Source organism: Ammodytes marinus, assembly GCF_949987685.1.
Source record: "Ammodytes marinus genome assembly, chromosome: 1".
Lineage (NCBI taxonomy): Eukaryota > Metazoa > Chordata > Actinopteri > Uranoscopiformes > Ammodytidae > Ammodytes > Ammodytes marinus.
Genome location: NC_137230.1, coordinates 21,203,156 through 21,221,362, shown reverse-complemented (window position 1 = coordinate 21,221,362; position 18,207 = coordinate 21,203,156).

Sequence of the window (18,207 nt, the reverse complement as noted above, 5' to 3'; positions counted from 1 at the left end):
ATGCAACATGCTGTTTGCTAAAAATGTCATTCTTGTTTTTGAAGATGTGTGGTCTTCATCAAACCCAAAGGTAACATACTGTACATTTCACAATCAATCAGAAGCTATTTAAACAGCCAGACTGAGATGTGTTAGGCTTGCTAATTTTTTTTTTGTATTTCTTTGCTGAAGACAACAGAGTCCAGTCATGCAACCAGATCTCGTAAGTAAGATTGATAGTAAGATTGTGTCTCATCATGTAGATCAACAATAAAAGTTGTGAAGAGAACTGAGTTTGTGTATCTTCATCTCTTTTTCAATTTCCTACTTTTTCAAACACAAACTTTGATTTCAGGTCTCAAAAGGAGTGCGATCCTCACAGACATTAACAGCGTTCTCCAGGTCCGTGCCACGTGAATTCAACAGACACAGTTTTTGACCCACAAATCTTAAAACCATTGAATAATCCAGTTTGCACTTTTTTAATTATAGTTCACATTTTCACACGTGCTGTTTTTTATATGGCAGAAAGCAGATAAAGAACTGCTGCAAATGGAAACGACAGGAGGGGAGCCGACAGACGACAAGAGGGTGAGTATCTACATGTGGAAAGTCTTACCTTATCATTTCCATGGCACATTACATTTTCCCTGTTTTTCTTCCTTCACAGAACCAATTCATTAAGAATTTGTTGGACGGCACAAAAACTCTGTATTCAAACCAGGATCCAGAATTTGTTGTGCAAAACAAAGACGTTATGAGTCACATCATCAACTGTAGCACCGGCATCCTCCTTCTCTCTTTGAAGAAATGTGACATCCAGACTAATCCAAACCCCACGGTAAATTCATGCGATTGTGTGACTGCAACAGCAATCATTCACATTTTGTTGTCCTAACGGTTGTTACAGTCAGGGTTTCCCCCCCTCTCCAGTCCTTGTTTGAGCAGGTCTTTGAGATCCTTCGGACAGTCTCTTTGCTGTTGGGTGAGGCAACCACAGAGCCGATTACCATCCGGCACCAAACAGGCACCATCTACCAGGAAATGTTAGTATTTTAGCCTGATATTCCTTTGCTTCTTTTCTTTCATTTTTAACCATTTAAATATGACAAAACATGTACGTTCTAAAACTGTTATTCACTTTGTTCCAAATTGTATTTTTCCCCACCCTCAGTTACACACACGCTGACCTCAGCTACGCAGTGCTGGGTTCAGAGAAAGATGATGCGTTCATCAAACTCCCCTCATTGTCAGCTCTTCAGTCTCAGCTTGGAGCGCAGGACTCAATCATCGCTCAGGTCGGTGTGGGTGATCATCGCTGAGTATGTGTTTGCACCTCTGTCATCATCTGAAGTTTCTTTTTAAACACAGTTCTTTTCTCCTTCTCAGATGGTTACGTTCAAAAGCAATCCCCATCCATCTGGTGCCAACATCTCAGGAACTGTTTGCAGCTTTGTACTCAGTGATGGAATATCAGACATAAAGGTGGCAAACCTGACAGAGATGATAGAGGTACGGCCAACATGAGAATTGGGTTTGGAGCAGTAGGGCACATTTTTAAGGTGCCAAGCAAAGGGTAAGCAAATATGACATTTGCGGAACATTGTGCATTAGTCAGTGCAATTTGAAAAGGTCAGTCGTGAGATCTACATGTTCCTCAATCACAGGCTAAGAAAAGAAGCAGCTAGTAACACACCCTTCCCAGATAGAAAAGTAAAGGAGTAAGCGAAAGGAATGATCATAAAACAGGACAATTGACCATTCCAAATTGGGAAGAAACTTAGCTAAATAGTACTACTGACTAAGAATTGGTAGAGGAAAATGTTTTTCAATTAGTGTGTCATGCATAAACTGGCAGCCTTTGGGCTTACAAGACACCACAAGTCACATAAATGTCCAATACAGATTAATATAACCTACATTTTTGCAAACCGTCAGGTCCAAAGTCAAATTATTTACAATATCCATTAATTAATTAAACTTAGAGGTAAGCTATAAACATTTGTACATTTATCTTGCTTTTTACACACTGCTGAGAAAAATATTGCAAAAGCATCAGTTTAAAAGGAAAAACACCTCCTTTTGATTGTGCAGCTAAAGTTATTTGTGATGTAACATACATTTTTGTTGAAATCTGATTTTAATAGCATTGATAACAGGGTTTTCTCTGGTTTATCCAGATCTATATGCCTCAGAGAACTTCCTCAGCACTGATGAATAAAACTGTTGTTTTGGAGAAAGACACAAAGGTGCTGACTACAATCGATGTCTCAGACCCTGATGTGACCATCTTCTTCAGCGTGGAGCCCAGTGCCAATGTGTCATTGGTTCTTGTATTGTCTCAAGGGTCACCTCCTAACTCCACAAATTCTGGCAACACGACCATCTTGAGCCAAACAGGTTACTGTCACTACGAGCATGCTGCTTACAATAACATCATTTTTAACTGAGTTTGGGATAGATTAGTGTGTTTAATTTGTGACTTTCAATTGCATCGGTTATTGAAGTCATATAAAAGCTTATATTAACAGGAGGCTATCGCTGGATGATAACCCCAGAGATGTTAAAGCAGACTCCTGGGGTCTGGTATGTTGACACCAGTCTCTTCAATTCCACTTGGGAACCGGGCCTGACACTGAGGATCAATTCGTTTACGAGCAAGTGCTTGTACTGGAACACGGAGAGGGAGACATGGAGCACTGACGGTTGCCAGGTTTGTTCCCACCTGGATACAAGTGTAATACAAGTGTCTGTATTGCTTTGGCTCTGCATGTAGCCTACTTTAACATTCTAGCTGTAGTTGCATGTCACACAGCGCCTGACCCTCTTTGTCTCAGGTGGGTGAGAAAAGCACTCTTGAGCGAGCACAGTGTCTGTGTAACCATCTCACCCTTTTTGGGAGCTCCTTCTTTGTGATGCCGAACAACGTTGACATATCTCGCACAGCCCAGTTGTTTGCCACTGTGTCTGACAACTATGTGGTGCTGGCGCTGCTGTGTGCTTTCTTCGGCCTCTACCTGATCACCCTGCTGTGGGCCTGCTACGCTGACCGCAGGTCACGCTCTAAGGTCAGTCTCTCATAAAATACATATTTCTAAAGGTGTTTTCCATGTGAATATATTAATCAAAGTGTGAGTGTTTCAACCCATAAATCAATACAGGAACAATTTAGTCACCAGAAAGTCGCCAAGCAATGTTAGAAACATGTACTGTATATTGTGTTTTTGATTATGGATACAGTCTCTCAACATCGAGTGATAATGTCTTTCATAACATCCCTCTTTTGAGTGGTGGATTCCAAATAATGCAAATTCCTGTAATCAAATTTCACATTCATGCAGCACAATGTTTTCTGTTGAATCATCAGAGGAAGATCACTCTGCTGGAGGACAATCACCCAGGTGCTCTGTACAACTATCTTATCAGCGTCCAAACTGGCCATCGCAAGAATGCTGGGACTACTGCCAATGTAAGAGTCCTCCTTCCACCACTGAATTATGGTTCATTACTTTTTGATATCTCTAACGGAGAATTGAAATAACTCACTCACTAATACTTTTGCTCAGGGGTAACCTGAACCTTTTGGACAGACTTGAAAATTGGTGAACCTCAAACCAAATCCCTAACGCATACAATGATGTACCCATAACAGTCAGATAAAACAACTAAATGTTTACTGTTTTGGATTATCTAGCATCAAATAGTTACAGCCAGGTATTTTTAAAAACACTGAAATGAATGAAAACAGGCCTTTTCATTCTACAGCATATGTTTGGCTTTAGAAAATGGTTGGCTTTCTGTCGAGCAGACCAAATCATAAATGTGTGGGTAATGGACAGCAGAACTATGCAGAAACACTGGTGTGGTCATTTACACAATCTTGGTTCGGGACAGTGATGTGTGAACCCAGTGCTGTTACTGCTGTTTGGCAGGTGACGTTGAAGCTGACCGGCTCAGAGGGAGAGAGCGACACACACACCCTGACAGACACTGACAAGCCTGTGTTTGAGAGAGGAGCTGTGGATATGTTCCTATTGGCCACACCCTTTCCACTGGGTGAAGTGCGAAACCTCAAACTGCAGCACGACAACTCTGGAGGTCGCCCATCATGGTAAAGTAGAGGCTGAGGCTGAGAACACTTCAATAGCAATTAATACACTGCGTACCATGTTATGAATAATGAAACTTTATATTTTCTTGAAAATAAACCGCAATGCTAATTTCCCAAAGTTGTCCATGGCAGCTATCTCAAAGTGGCACAGTTTGTTTTGAAGCCCATAAAATGAAGTTCACTTGCCATTTTTAGGTTGTACCTTGAAGTGATACTTACATAGTTGGACACGTGTGGATAATTGGTGGTTGTCAGTGTAAACCTGTCAACAGGGTTGTTAGAGCTGTGTTCCATGTTGCACTTAATGACAGATATTTCGCAGTGACACCTCAAAATGTCAGGCCTATCTCTAATTTAGCACTAGGTTGTTATCACTTCTCATTAAATGCCACTCTGAACATACTTTACACATCCATGCACACTTTGGCAGAGAAGGGATCTGAGCTATTGTGTAATATGGAAAAAGACTCATACAAAATGCTTTGGGTATAGTATAGAGCAGGGCTATTCAATAGGCGGCCCGCGGGCCGGACCCGAAGGAATATTTACTGGCCCCCGCCTTGACTACCGACCGGCCCAAAAAAAATAAAAAAATTTAGTGGTGCACAATTAATGTACTAGCACGTGCGATGTGTGCTTTTGCATGGTCATAACTGCGCGAAAGGCCACGATCTGCAGTAAATAAATGTGCACATGTGTCTCCAAGCTTTTCTCTATCAGTATGCAGCTTTGCAGGCGCGATTGTACCGCAGTGTAAGTGTATGGTCCATTATTTGTATTTAGTGTGTCTGCATAATATTGCACCAGTAGAACTGTAAAGTCAGTGTCTGTAGTTGTTTTGTATTCAAATAAGCAGTTGTTTATTTCTGTACTGTGCATTGGCATCTTTGAGCAAAATACAGCCAAAACAGTGCCTGGACAGTGACCCCTTGACAAACACATTTTTGGGAGGGAACACTGTAAGGTGTTGCACTTAGAGTAGCCTACATTTATTTCTATGTTTTTTGATAAGCTGTTGCACTTAGAGTACATTTATTTATATGTATTTTGATAAGCTGTTGAAGAGTTAACCTATTGTGTTTTCCTGAACTGATAAGATTGTTAAACACTTAAACAACAGGCAGCCTATGTTAATCAAATAGGGATTTTTTTTGATAAGCTGGTGAACTCTATTTGATAAAATAAAGACAATATATGCACTCCTATGCCGTTGTAGTGTTTTACAGTATATGTAGCTATTGATGTGATGCTCATCAATTTTAGGCATTTTTTTCTGGCCCCTCATTTTGGATAATTTCCACCAACCGGCCCCCATTCAAAACTAATTGAATAGCCCTAGTATAGAGTATTCCAATAAGATACAATAAAAAACGCAGCATCAGAGGTTGACGCTATCCTTACTCATGATATGATTACTATATCATAGTTTGTTTCACAACATTTTGCTCATTTTTCTCATAGTGACTTTCGTTGCATGCAAGTTACCTATATTAGTAAATGGAAACTTCAAAGTGAAATACACGTTTGCTACCATTTGGTGCCATTTCTTGCCAAGTTACCTTGTGTAAATTATATAGTGTCTAACATTTGCATGTCTCATATAAAATGACCCATATGGTTAATTAATACGCTTTCTTGTTTTATGAATTGTCCTCATAAATAGGTATATAAACAACGTGATCATACAAGACCTTCAAACAAGACATGTGTGGCACTTCTTTTGTGACTGCTGGCTTAGTGACGACCGAGGCGACAGCATGACTAAGAAGACTTTCAATGCTGCAAAGAGCAACGAGATTGCCAGCTTCAGGTCAGAGCTGGAGCATTTTACCCCACTGAAATAAATCTGCTCAGTTCTCGAGAAGTTCATATGAATTGATTGGTGTCACTATGGGTTTCTCTTTTTTCCTTTCTCTATGTCAGGAATATTTTCCAGAGCAGAACTTCGACCGGCTTTAGGGATGAACACATCTGGGTGTCCATAGTCGATCCTCCCTCCCGTAGTCCGTTCACACGTGCTCAGAGGGTCTCCTGCTGCATGAGCCTGCTCCTCTGCACCATGGCCATCAATATCGCCTTCTGGAACATTCCCGTGGACAAGGACTCGCCAGTACTCTTCACGTTAGGTGAATTGTAGAGTCTTTAATCATTTTAGCTGTTTCCTAGCCTTATGACCTGATAAGCAATGTTTCCTATAATATGGAAAACTGACCTTGATGTTAATTTATTACTGTCATTGGTCTATAGTTACTGTGGGTATGTCTAGAATCAAAGGTACTCGCACACCAAACTCACAGTTTATTTTATAAGGAGGTGACTATGTTGATTTTGAGTAGCTAATACATATCTAAAATAATAAGATGATTTATTTAGGTCTCTATGTTTTGATTGAGAGCCCATAAGGTTGAAGCCAATTTATAGCTGGAGCAGAAGATGTAATTTGAGAAACAAGATAATGAGCTGCCCGGATATATTCTATTATTTCCTGCTTTCATCATCATCATCATCAACCTTTATTTAAACAGGCAAAAATTGCTAAGAAACAATGTCTTATTTAAGCAATGGCCTAGTAGAAGGTGAATTACCTCCTGGGGGGAAGGGGAGAGGGAGAGAACAAGACAACACTGCAATATAGCCAGTAAAATCACACATAAACAACAATAACATAATCAACATAGCAACAAAAATTAGACAAACAGCAGTAACATACAGCATAGCAATAGATAAATGAACTAGATCATGGTGATCTTAGACTGAAGCAGCTACAGGTGTGCTTTATACATTTTGTTAGGGCCTGTTTGAAGAGACTAACAGAGGTAAAGGATTGTAACTGTAGGGATTTTTGAAGTTGGTTCCACCTGTCAGCGGCCGCAAATTGGAAGGAGGAACGGCCCAGGGAGGAGTATGCCCTAGGAGCATTTAACAGAAGCATTTTTAACAGAATGAGGGGGGCAGAACGGGTGTTGTATGTAGGGTGGGGGCGCAGGTGAAGAAGCTGAGTTAGATAGGGAGGAGTGAAACCTAGAAGAGTTTTAAAAGCCAGCATCAGCCAGTGGATGTTGCGCCTGATGTCCAGGGGTGGCCAGTTTACCAAGGTGTAGAGGTCACAGTGATGGGTCCTGTACGGGGCGTTAGTTGCAAAAGGAATGGCCGAGTGATAGAGGACGTTAAGCCGCTCAAGTGCTCCTTTACGGGCGAACCTGTAGATGATATCGCTGTAATCGAATAGTGGAAGGACAGTAAGCTGAACCAGGGAGCGTTTGACAGAGGCAGTGAATGAGGAGCGGTTGCGATAGAGGAAGCTGAGTCTGGCTTTTACTTTCGACTGCAGAAAGGACAGATGTTCAGTGAAGGAGAGGATGCTGTCAATCCAGACTCCCAGGTATTTGTAGGAGGACACTAGTTCAAGTTTTTGGCCTGTAGCAGTCAGAATGGTACCATCTTGGGGGGGGGGTTACGACCAAACCACATGACCTTGGTTTTAATGGGGTTTATGGCCAGTCCGAGGGCAGAAAAGCCAGCCTGTATGGAGTGGAAGCTCTGCTGAAGTGTTCCCAGTACAATGTCAGGTGAGGGGCCAGAGGCATAGAGAACTGTGTCGTCGGCATAAAGATGGATAGAGGAATTGCCAGCTGATTTGATTATGTCATTTAAGTAAATTGAGAAAAGAACTGGGGCTAATATGGAGCCCTGTGGGACGCCGTTTAGAATAGACAGGGGTTGCGACGAGATGCAGTCAGATTTCACATATTGGGAGCGTCCAGAGAGGTAGCTGGTAAACCAGGCTAGTGAGGTAGTGGAAACACCGATGGAGTTTAAGCGTTTCAAAAACTGTTCCTGAACTACAGTGTCAAAGGCCTTGGCCAGGTCGATGAAGACGGCCACACAGAATTGCTTGGAGTCCAGAGCACTGACAATGTAATTAATAACTTTGAGAGTCGCAGTTTCGCAGCTATGACCTGTGCGGAACCCAGATTGAAAGTCAGACAGTATGTTGTTGGTGTTAAGGAAGCATACCAGCTGTTTGCAGATCAGCCTCTCCAGTACTTTCGCTATGCAAGGTAAAATGGAAATAGGGCGATAGCAGTTAGGGTCAGCTTGATTTCCCCCTTTAAATAAGAGGTGTACTGAGGCCGTCTTCCAGGCAGATGGAAGTTCAGCTGAGTGTATGGACAGGTTGCAAAGGAGGGTGATGGGTTCTGCAATAATAGGGGCTGCAGCTTTAAGGAGAAAGGGGTCTAACCCGTCAGGCCCAGGGGGGTTTTTGGGGTCAAGCTTGCACAGAATTTCAAGTACCTCACTCACAGTGACGTCCTGCAGGGAGAAGCTGTGGGCGGGGACTCGGTCAGGAGTACTTAGGGGTGGGAGGTTAAGGGGGGGGTGGGTCATGAGGTGATAGGGAGGCCGGTGTATTGGCAATTAGAGCAAAATGCTGATTAAAGAGCTCAACCATACGCTTATTATCCGAGACAATGTTTCCATCCCAGAGGAGGGAGGATGGTAATTGAGATGGTGTAGCTTTACCCTCCATTACTTTAACTGTCTCCCAGAACCTTCGTGGATTAGTGCCACAGAGTTTACAGTTTTTTTCGATTGCTAAACCACAGTGGGCACAACTGTGGCTCAATGTGCAAAACTCTAACTACAGTCTGCACTACCAACAGTTACTGGAGCTGAACAGTTCACTTCACCTGCAAAACAGGTTCAGTGCAGCAAACACTATGAACCAGCCTCATCGAGATAACACACACTGTCACTCAGAACATGCTCAGAGTACAAACACTAGCATCAAACCCCAATACACAAATTACAAACTTTTAATCTTTATAGTTTGAATAATTTGAGTTATTTCACACAAATTACGTAATATTTTCTTTGGTGAAAGGGTGAAATTCTTTCACATGGAATTGTTTATTTTATAACATACCAATTTTTTTTAGGAAAACAAAAATAAATGAAAATCAGAAGTTTGCTTCAATAGACACACATTTTGTATATTTTATTGAAAACATTTCCAAATGTAGTAGCTATTTATCTGTGTAAATATTCTATAATTGTAATACAGAAATCAATTCCTGTAATGTTGTAATTTACTGTAAGGATGCAACTCTAAGCTGTTTGTTTGCTGTAAAATTCTTATTACAGATGCAACTTTATATTTTTGCAGATTGGGTTGCACTCTCAACCCTGCCTCTCTCAATGAGAGACCATGATTCACAACAGGGTTTTCAGTGTAGCCCTTAGTCAGGGGCGGGCCGTCCATTGAGGCAAACCAGACAATTGCCTGGAGCCCCGGGGCCCCATAAGCCCCTTTGGGGCCCCCAAAATGCCCTCTTTATATTTTGCCCCATATCTATTGTTTTTTATAAAAAATCTCTTCACAATAGTATCATCGGGATGTCTAATTACTCGCGTTTTGACGGCCTTTCTGCCAACCGTGCACCCCCCTTCAGTCTGCACTACATGGACTATTCCATTACACATTACGCTTATGACGCTGCACGTTCACGCGTAAATCCAAAAAAGTAAATAGCGGGAGAAGAGAGAGACGAGATAAACCTAACCTACCTATACCAAAATGAAGCGAACATACGAGAGCGGGTCACAAAACAAACAGAAGAAGGACCAAAGTCAGGACTTAATATCAAAGCTGCCGAAGCTATTAAGCTTTTTTACAGCACCCAGCGCGGTGGCAGCGGGACCTTAGACGGAAGAACAGCTGTCTACATCATTAACCGGTAACGTTCCAGCTCCTACTGTCAATCCAACAGTGGCTCTGGCTCAGCCAGCAGCTATGCTAATGACGTGAATGTGTCAACAAACTGATGGAGATAATTAATGGTGCAACGGATCACGGTTGATCCGTGGTCCATTCGGACCAACCCTCACGGTTTGGGACCCACGTGAACCGCGGATTGGATGCATATATGCTAAAAAAAAAAGACGCCTGTGTGTTCACGTGATCGGCGATCGTGTATTACAGAACAGTTAGTGGCGATCGGGGCCAGCCTCTAGGTCTACTGTAGGCTACTGACAAAAATCACACAACACATTGCCTGTATTTTTGTAACAATATTTAGGCCTATTAGTTTAGGCTATATTTGGCTGCTCCACTTTAGGTCAGCCCAGCCAGGCGATAGTTAAGTTTCAATTTCGTTTTCACCTCCGTGTGTAACAGCTGTTCAGAACAACAGCTGATAGGCTTGCGACAGCAGGAGTCAGTCTAAAGCCATCAATGATCAATTTAAGTTAAAAAGCTAAATAAAGCTATCTCTTCCTCCCTCTATCTGTGTATATTTCTCTCTCCCCTGCACACTTAGTCACTACTATCCATGCTTAAAGAAGGCAGGGTTATAACCAATTTATTTTTTTTAATATTTGAAGATTTTATTTCAAATAGGCCTAGACTCTGTGGACACAGGCTATTTTGTAATTCACTGTGTATTTAAAAAATAAAACAACACATTTAATTGAAAGCAAAGTCATATTGGTCTCTAGAATTTTATCCAGGTTAGTGGCAATCATCAACTTCCTGTCAGAGAGAAAGCTTCCTCTGCGTGGCCCCTCTGACACACTTAATGAACTAGGACTAGGCAATGGACATGTCATGGGTCAGGTTCAGTTAATGGCTCAGTTTGACCCTGTGATGTGGGATCCTCTTAGACCAATCCAAGCTAAGAAAGCCTCTGACACGTACCTGAGTAGTCTCATCCAAAATGAAAAAAAGCTAGTGACTTTTGTTCATCCCTTGTATGGAGTATCTCAGTGTGCGCGATATAAGGTACATTAGACCCTGTTTCCACCTGGCATTAACATCTGACTTTTTGAATCTGGTTACAAGTGGACAGCTCTCAGTCCGTGTGTTCCCACTTGTATTTTCAAATGTGACTTCTCTGTCTACTTGTGATCGGATTCCATTTACCCGCGCTGTATTTAAATCAACACGTTCATCATTTCCGTTTGCATTGGTGTTTTTAACCGGTGGGGTTCAAACAAGTAAACATACAGGGCTGTACAGTGCCACAGTTTTAATCGCATTTGCTATTAAAATGCATTACATGCGAAGATAATTACCAGTCTAGGTTGACGAGATATGCTACTGTCTCATTTAGACAAGGAGGCGCGATGCACAACACTGCTTAGAGGGCTCTCGCCAAATGCGGGAAATATCATAGATAGTATATAAAAGTAAAAACTCTTAGGCGAGTAAGTTATTACGCCTCTTTGGCTGGTGAAAGATGTGTGTTTGCGGGGCGCCTTTTCTAACGTCTGCTACACTCTTGTCACCAACACCAGTAGGCTACACGGGCGGCTTTCTGTATGAAGTTAAGATACTGTATGCGAACAGAATATTTCCTGTGCGCCTTCACATTAAAAGCCTGTTACTACCCATACGCGAGTTGACTTTTATTCTTAAGCAGATAAGAACAGGAAGTCGTTGCCTTGCAGCTCTCCAGTCAATAGCAGCGATTTCCGTGTTTTCAGATTTACGCAGTGAAATGAAAACAGAGGAGTAAGCTTGTCATTTGCAACTCGTTCATGAGGCTTCTATAAAAGCTGCATGAACGCCAGTGATGCATTTTCAACGTATTTCCGCCCAGGCAGGGGGCAGCAGTTGAGTAGGAGGTCCCTAATGTGGACACAAACCACATTCGTGTTTCCACTACCAAATGAATGCGAACACATCGGACACAAGCGACGTAAACCACCTCCGAATGTGGTTTTTGTGATCCGATCTCAATGCGTCTTGAGAGTGTTCTCACCTGTAGTTAGAGCTGTATTCATGTGATCGGATCACAAAAACCACATGTTAATGCCAGGTGGAAACGGGGTCTTAGATGCAAGGGCCCCCAAATGACTGTTCGCCTGGAGCCCCAAAATGGCTAAGTTCGCCACTGCCCTTAGTGTATTTCATCAGACATTACAGCTCTATGTCTTCTAGGTCTTCCTCCACACATCCACACTCTCACTGCCAATCTTCTCCCTCCAACAACTTGTCTTCCTTTGTCCATTTCCAAAAAAATATGTTTTTTTTAGCTTTCCCTTTATACTGTATATATGTTCTCTAACAAGTCTAAAACAAGACATCTTAGTGTTTCAGTTTAAATTACAATCTGCAGTGTTTGAAATGCACTAGGCATTCATTCTGTTTTGAATGTGTGGTTTACAGTTGTGGCAGCAGTGTGTTAGCATTTGAAAAAAGTGCTGGAAATCCACAGTGTTGTGCAGACTGTGGTTAAGCCATGAGATAGGTGTGTAGAGTTTTGAAAATTGTGTTCAAGCAATGAAAAACGAGCTACAGTTTGGTCCGAATGAACCGCTGCTCTGCATACTGTTGTAAGAGTTTTGCACTTGTCGCTCCAGTTGTGCCCACTGTGGTTTAGCAATCGTAAAAAACTGTAAACTGATCATGAAAGTATTCAGACTTGGCTTTACGGATGGCTTGAGTGCATTTGTTTCTGATTCTTCTAAAAGATAACCAGTCGTCAGAGGATTTTGATTTGCGAGCCTTACGCCAGGTGGAGTTTTTCAGACGCAGCTTCTCGACTAGATCATGATTAAACCATGGACTGCATCTGTTCTTTAGTCTCATCTTTTTAATGGGAGCGTGTTTGTTAATTATCTCATTAAAAGATTCGTAAAAGAAGGACCATGCACTGTTTATATCGGGGATCAGGCTGAGTCTGTCCCAGCTAATCTCAGCTAGATCACGGAGAAAGGATTGTTCATTGAATTTTTTGAACAATCGTCTTTGGGTGATAATGGCAGGCTGTTTCATTATTCTTCCGTTACGGATACACGCAGTGAGGCAATGATCACTGAGATCACTGCAAAAGACACCAGTGCGGTATCTGAATCCTTTTCACATGTGAAAGGGATTCATTTGCCGCTACCGAGGCCACAGCATAGCCTTGCAGTTATACATGAATAAAGCTTGTCTGGGGTGAGAGGATAGAGCCATTTCTATAAACTTTTGCATAATAATGACCTTGATGGTTGCTGTGAAATAAGCCTTTTTAAATTAATATATTTTGTCGCAGTGGCAGCTGCCACAGGTCAATAAGGGATCTTGACGCAACTGTCAAAGGCGTTTAAAAATTGGCACAAGTAGCATCACTAATACCAACAACTCTGCAATGCCAGCTAGATTGTATTTACCAACCATATAGATACATTGTGTGCAAGTTTTTGTTATAAGAGAACATCTCTTATAACAAAAACTTCATGCTTGGTTTTTATCCCGCAAACTCCCTCATTCACATTTAGCAAATGCAGATTGTCCACAAGAGAGAACTGTAAGTCAGTCTCAGAACAGCAGCAGGTAAAAAAAAGGTAGTTGTAAATTTAACACCAACATCACCTTTGGGTATTTAAACAGACACTGTTAACTTTGTGCATCTGTGTGTGTTAAGTAGGCTATATGTAAAAACTGTCACACAACATTAGCCAGAAAGGTTTTGGTTAGCGTAAATTTCTAATTTCCTTCAATTCTTTGTGTCTTTGCATTTTACCCCCTCCTTTTTCCTAACGACACATGAAGTCTGATCAGGAGGACCCCTTTCTCTCTAAAGTTACCAGGACGACAGAGGACAATTATTGTCATGAAGACACAAATAAATGCTTTTCGTGCTAGACGTTAACACTCACTGGCATGTCTACACACCTGTAGCTCTATACTTCTAAGCTTCTGCTTCAGTTTGTTTTCTTGTTAAAGCTACATATTTTTGGCCACTTGGGAAATCTGCCAGCTAGTTGCCACGTTTGCCTGTGTGTTGTTTGGTTTCTGTTGCGTTTTATCCCCATCCTTGTTCTGATTTTTCTCTTCCCCAGGTTCACTGCAAGTCACTTGGCAGGAAATAATGGTGGGGGTTCAGAGTGGTCTTCTCATGTTTCCAATCAACATCCTCATCATCACCATCTTCCGAAGCATCAGACCTCGAATAATTTCAAAGTCTAAAAAAGGCAACTGTGAGGAGAACTTGAGACACCCTGCAGTTAACGTACCAATTATTCTGAAGGTGGGCATGCATCTAATATCTATGTGTGCGAGATTGTGTCTAGCACTACAGCATTACCCTTACCGGTGACACTTTTCAATAAGGGTAGATTAGGTTTAGTTCATGAGCCTTAACCAAGCATTAACTAACCGTTAATAACTAAGCATGAACGGTTAGTCAATGTTTTGTTAATGCATAACAAGCATTCACTAACTGTTATGATAAGTTAATGCTTAACTAAACATAAGTTAACTAACCATAGTGAATGCGTGACTAAGCATTAATAACTCAACATTGATGCGTAAATGAATACGTAGATAAGCATTAACTAACCCTGAAAAGCATTAACTAAGCCTTAAATAACCGTTATTTAATGTACTCTTATTCAAAGTGTTACCCACTTACTTACCTTATAATTTACCATGTAAGCACAGGAATACATTTTCCATTCAGTTTAGTTACGATCAATGAGTTGGACCCAAACACAGACTCATGGAGATTGCAAGGAGCTAGTGTGAGAGAAGCATTTTTTTAACCTGTCTTTCCCTGATGTTCTCTTTATCCTTCCTACTTTAAGGGGCGCAGCGCACGCTGCCGACTCTTCAGTGTATCCCCCCTGTCTCCCATGTTTGGTTACTGTCACTCTATGTCTCTTGGCGGGGTATAACTGTAAACAGATTATCGTTGTTTTGGTACAATGACAAAATAAACCATCTTGAATCTTGAATCTTTAAAGAAAGGGAGTTTATTGCAGGGCTTTGTGGTGTTGGAAGGTTGGGATGGCGGAGAGACAGACAGAAACATAGACAGGGGGTTGCTGGAAACACAGGGGAGAAGGAAACACAAGAGACACTAGGGCATATGCTGGACCGAGTAGTTACGGAGAGTTTCCTGTGCGCACCATCAACTGTATAATCAACAATGACATGTTTCTTTGCATTTGATCAAATAGTACACATGTGTAGCAATTTGTGTTTGTTATACATCCCTCCAAGAACACAGAGGAGCTGATTTCCATGGTTAGCACAAGTCCAAGGAACAAGATGTCAGGGATGCACAGGCTGGAGTCCACAGCTGACCTCTGCCCTGCCCTGGACAGGGTACACGAATTCATACAGCTTATGCAAGGTAGTATATAGGTTTTTACAGAAAAAATAGCAAACATTGATCACCTCACTGTATTCAAGAAAAAAAATTATTTCGATTGTTAGTATTTTACAATCAAGGTAAAATGTTTTTATAATTGAGGCAAAAATTAAAGGTGCTGTAAGCGGAATGGTTCTTTTAGCTAACTTCCTGTCAGTTACTGCAGTTAGCAGTCCCCTCGCTCGTCCTTACGTCACCACATTAATGCACTGCAGTCTTCAAGCAGCGAGTTATCTAGCATCATCTCAGACACATAAGTGTGATAAAATATGATAAAAACCATCAAAACAGACATTGGGAAGGATTTTTACCTGCTCCGCCATTGTAGGCGCATAAACATTCACCCATCTGTTGCTCTGGCGTGCACCGGCAGTGAGACCATGAGTGAGACGGGTGTCGGTTTGTAGCGTTCTCTCTTGTGATTGGATAAAAATATCAGGATCCTCCAATAAGTTTATTTGCCGATTACATTCAGAGCAGCTGACTGAGAGATCTGCTTTTATGAAACGCGCACATTATGTAAGTGATCACTGTATGAATAAAGAGCCATTTAAAACTTATATTAACATAAATAAACCGCTTACTTAACTGTTAGACTATTACAGCATGATACTGTATATCCTGATGTGATAAAGGTTTAAATGATCATGTAAACAATATATTTTAGCAACGGAGAGCCCCAGCCTGTCTGTTGCTCTCAGAGTAATGTACAGGTAATTGCATGCTTGTCTGTATGTAATCCTGTCAAAGGAGAGAGTGAGAGTGACCCCCACTGGGTGTACTGCAGCAAGTTCCTCTTGGCTGGTCTCTGTCACCTTATGCTGTGCCTGGAGAAGTTGGATGGAAAAAACTTCCAGAGTCCCTACGAGTTCCCGCAGGCCCTCAACATGGCTAACCTGCTGGTGCGCAAAGCTGAGATGGTTTTCAGCAGCCACTTGCACTACTGGTCAGCACTGGCAACACACACACACACACACATGCACACACACACACACACACACACACACACAAACATACACACACACACACACACACACACACACACAAACACACACACACACACACACACACACACACACAAATAGGACATTTTAGAAGAGCACAAAAACAGGCTGCATCGTATTGAGTGGAAACATCACTGCTTTTCATCAACCATTTGAACATTTCATGAAACCTTTCCCTTCTCTTCGTCCAAGCCCGCCTCCCGTGAAGAAGAAGAAGAGGTCGGCAGGCTGCTGGCTGCCCTGGTGGTGTGTGTTTCTGGGCTGGTTCCTGTTGCTGTCCATCAGTGGAGTGTCCACTTTCTTCACCCTGTTATACGGCTTTGAGTACGGAAGACAAAAGTCCGTCAAGTGGGTCATGTCTCTGGGGCTCTCCCTTTTCCAGAGCATCTTTATACTGCAACCTCTGAAGGTGGACACTATAAGTTTAAAAACTAATTTCTTTCAACATGTCACACTTGTTTAAGGAGAAAACATGACTTTATTCAAGATATTTTGCTTTCTGTGGACCTTTACAATTTATTCAAAAGATTTTTGTGTATGGTTTCTTTATCAAGCATACAACAGCCGATTTTCTGTGCCTTGTTTTTGTTTACAGGTTCTAGGCATTGCTGTGTTTTTTGCCCTGCTGCTGAAACCTGTAGCCGTGGAGGAGACTGAAGAAATTGAAGAAGTGCTGTTAGGTAATAAAAACATTTCGCAGCCCATCTGTTACCAAAACAGGTTGGGGTGTGCAGGCTCCTAGATGTCGGTAAAAATATAATAATTAAAGTGCCTAAACACTAAAAGTGGTTGCTGTGCCAAAAGCATCAAAATCTCTAACTTTGGTGACCAACCCTACAAACACAATATATGCTTTGAACAGTATTTTAAATTCTTCAAAACGCTTCTTGCAAAACACACTGTTTTTTACACAAGACACATTCCTCAAAAAGGAAATCTCCTGCAATCATTGAGAAAACACATCTATTTAAAATACAAAGCACAACTCAAATTAGAAAAGCACACAGCCTCACACACGTGAAAAATAAAGAGCTAATTGAATACCAATCAGTGTGAGCCTTAGCACTACAAATGGACCTCAGGTGAGCTCAGCTCCTTTGTGAGACAGTTAGAGTCAGGGGAAGAGGACAAGAGAGAGCGGTAGGAGGAAGAGGACAAAGAAAACAACAGATGGAGACACATACATCAGGGGCCTATTGCATAAAAGTGGAATTAAGATATCCAGGATGATTGATAAAGCCAGCTTTGACAAAGTCTAGCCTGGGCACTTTGGATTAGTCAGTTACATAAACGCCAATCCAGGATGAAAAGGGGCTGCTTTGTCAAGCCAGGTGTAAGTAATTCTGTTAAGTGCCAGCCCATAGCTTTCAGAAGTAGACCCAGAGATCGAACACAGATTTACTGATGTAAAAATTTAAAAGACGGCCCATTTTCCCACAATGCCTTGCTAGTTTAAACCGTAAATCAGGGGGCAGTTAATTTCATACAGCAGATGTATTCTCTGCCAACTAATCTTGATGTCCCTGCATTGTTTTACGAGAAAACAGTTGACAGTGAGCAGTCTGCAGGTGCATTTAAAAAATAGAATATCATGGAAAGTCCATTCAAAAAGTGAAACTTTCATAGATTCATTAAACAAAGTGAAATATGTCAGGCCTTTTTTTGGATGATTGATTGATCATGGTATAAAAAATCCAGTATCTCAAAATATTAGAATATTACATACTACCAATCAGAAAAAGGATTTATAATACAGAAATATCAACCTTCTGAAAAGTATGTTTATTCTAGATTAATTTCACTTAATGTGTAATGAATCTAGAATATATTTAAAGCTATACTGTACGATCTGAGAGAGCTAGCATGATTTGAAATTAGCTTGTCCTCGGAGTTCCGTTTAACTCCTCCCTCTCCCCTCGGGACTCCCTCCCCCACCCCTCGACACACAGCCGTGCACGAGCGCTGCTGG